The sequence below is a fragment of the Callorhinus ursinus genome, unplaced genomic scaffold (assembly GCF_003265705.2).
Source record: "Callorhinus ursinus isolate GAN/ISIS: 27379988/994484 unplaced genomic scaffold, GSC_fseal_2.0 scaffold90, whole genome shotgun sequence".
Taxonomy (NCBI): Eukaryota; Metazoa; Chordata; class Mammalia; order Carnivora; family Otariidae; genus Callorhinus; species Callorhinus ursinus.
Window position 1 is genome coordinate 740,075 of NW_027397152.1, and position 3,034 is coordinate 743,108.

At 43.3% G+C, this 3,034-nt stretch overlaps 1 pseudogene; it reads left to right on the top strand.

Annotated features, from left to right (window-relative positions):
* The first annotated feature begins 523 nt into the window (after positions 1 to 523).
* LOC112813367 (homeobox protein NANOG-like) lies at positions 524 to 1,646 on the top strand (annotated as a pseudogene).
* Positions 1,647 to 3,034: the final 1,388 nt, after the last annotated feature.

Here is a 3,034-nt window from a genome sequence, read left to right on the forward strand (position 1 = left end):
CCACCGCATTTCTTGCCTCTCCCTATTGCCACAACCTACTGTTACCTGACTGCATCCAAAGTGATCGGGTTTAGGTGCTTGTCTCACTGGCTCCCATTTCACCCTGTGGAACACAGTGTGTAGTAATTGCCTGTTTACTTGTCTGTAAAGGCAGCAACCATGACTGCCATGTTTTCCTTTGTATTTCTAGCACCTGGCACCATTCTGGCACACATTTATCCACTCACTCATTCAACCAATATTTATTTAGCATCAGTTATATGCAAAGTGTATTTCTAGGCTCTGGGGAAGATTAATGAGCAAAATAGACATGCTTCTTGCCTTCAAAAAGTTTACAGACGGTTCCATTGGGCTGGTTGGCTCTTACTGGTGCAGTGGTGACACACTTCATCCTGTCTTTCTCAGACTTCTAACATCTGGAGGTCTTCCTACTCTCCTCAGCTCTTCCACCTAGATCCATAAGCCTGGGCCTTTCTTGCAATCTCGCTCTTTTTTTCCCCCCGTCTACCCTCAACTCACCAACATGAGTGCCGATCCAGCTCTGCCCCAATGCCCGCCTCGCCCCGAAGCACCCAGTTCTAGAGACTCTTCTCCAATGCCTGAGATTTATGGGCCTGAAGAAAATTATGCGTCCCTGCAAATGTGATTTCCTGAGACACCCCACGCGGAGACCATCTCTCCTCTTCCTGAATCCAAGGATCTGCATGTTCAGGACAGCCCTGATTCCTCCACCAGTCCCAGGGTAAAAGTACCACCCACTTCTGGGGAGGAGAGAACAGTGAGGAAGGAAGATACGGCCCCGGGCAAGAAACAGAAGATCAGGACCGTGTCCTCTCAGGCCCAACTCTGTGTCCTCAATGATCGATTTCAGAGACAGAAATACCTCAGTCTCCAGCAAATGCAAGAACTTTCCAACACTCTGAACCTTAGCTATAAGCAGGTGAAGACCTGGTTCTAGAACCAGAGAATGAAATGTAAGAGGTGGCAGAAAAACCATTGGCCAGAGGAGAGCAAGAGTGTGACTCAGAACAACACAGCAACCGCAGAATACCCAGGCTTCTATTCCTACCACAAGGGATACCTGAGGAACAGTTCTGGAAACCTTCCATTATGATGATCTTTTTTTTCAAAGATTTTATTTATTTATTTGAGAGAGAGAGAATGAGAGATAGAAAGCACGAGAGGGAAGAGGGTCAGAGGGAGAAGCAGACTCCCCGCTGAGCTGGGAGCCCAATGTGGGACTCGATCCCGGGACTCCAGGATCATGACCTGAGCCGAAGGCAGTTGCTCAACCAACTGAGTCACCCAGGTGCCCTGGAAACCTTCCATTATGGAGCAACCAGACCTGGAATAACCCGAATTGGAGCAACCACTCCGGGAACAGCCAGTCTTGGGGCAACCATTCCTGGGCCAATCAGACCTGGTGCCCCCAAGCCTGGAACAATCAGCTCCAGAACTGTGGAGAGGAATCCCTGCAGCCCCAGGTCCAGTTCCAGCAAAATTCCATCAGTGATTTGGAGTCCATCTTAGCAACTTCTGGGGAAAGCCATAGCGTAATACAACAATCCGCTAAGTATTTTAGTACCCAGCAAATAATGGATCTGTTCCCAAATTACTCTATGAACATAGAGCCTGAAGATGTGTGACGATGAGTATATTATTCAATCTCAATTTGGGTGGTGGCTGTATTACTTCTCCTAGGCTTTGTCTTTTAGGGTCCTATAGATCTCTGCCTCAATATTCTGTTTCCCATTATTCTTATTGTGTCCACTGAGGGGGTACAATTGGAGTCAAAGAGGTTTCAGGAGCAGTGGCTGCTCTGGACAACATGAGAAAAGGTGTTTCTGGCTATAGGTGACTAGATACAATCCTAATGTGGATCTCTTTAGGCTCTAGAATCTAACCTCAAGAATAGGAAGTGAAGACACAAAGACGTGTGATGAAGGATAATTTGTATTTTCTGAGATTGTAAGGCTTTTCTTGTTAATAACCTCAATTACTACCGGTGAGGGGTTAAGCTATCATGTGCTTCATTGATTTCCTCTGTCCCTTGTGATGTTTTACTAGCACTGTTAATTTGTTCATTATTCTAGGATTTGTAGAAAGATGTTTTGTATTTTAATGTATCATGATAATAGTACCCGTTTGGCTGATTGGTTTATAGGTTTAAGTACAAATAAATAAAATACCCACTTTACCCTTAAAAAAAAAAGTTTACAGACAATAAATAATCGTAAAACTATTGGTTAAAAACAATGATAAATGTTATGTTCTACTGGGGAGTCAGAGAAGATTCTTTGAGGAAGTGACATTTAAGTTAAGACTTAAAGAAAAAAATAAATTAAGACTTGAAGGATGTGTAGAAGTTGGCAGGGCAAAGAATGGTTAGAAAAGAGTTCCAGGAAAGAAGAGTATAAAAAATCCTTGAGTCAGGTAATAGCTTCATATGTTCAAGGAACTGGAAGAAGGCAAGTGTGGCTAGACAGAAGAATGGCAGGAGGTGAAGGTGGTGAATGGGGCCAGGACTGAATCATGAAGAGCTTTGTAGACCATGTTAAGGCATTGAATTTTTTTTTCCCCTAAACATAACAGAAAGCCATTTTAAAAAATTCTGAGTGGAGGAATAACAAGACCTAATTTACAGGGTTTTTTTTAAGTCATTTGACTTCTGAGTGGAGAACAGATTGTAAGGGGACAAAAGAAGAAGCCAACAGACCTATGAGAAGGCTACTACAACAGTGCAGGCAAAGATGATGGTAGGTTAGATTGGGATCCAAGCAATGAGAAAGAAAATGAATAAATGAGCTGCTAATTACATTTTGGAGGTAGAAACTGAAGGCTTTGTGGTCAACTGGATTGGAAAGTAAATGAGGAAAGAATCAAAGACAGCTACCAAGCTTCTGACTTAAAAACTGGAAAAGATGGTGGTGCCATTTACTGAGATGGGGAGGATGAGAAGCAGACATGGGGGAAAAGTCAAGAATTCTGAATTGGATATTGAACTCTGAAGCTGGAAGTTGAATTTCTCCTATTT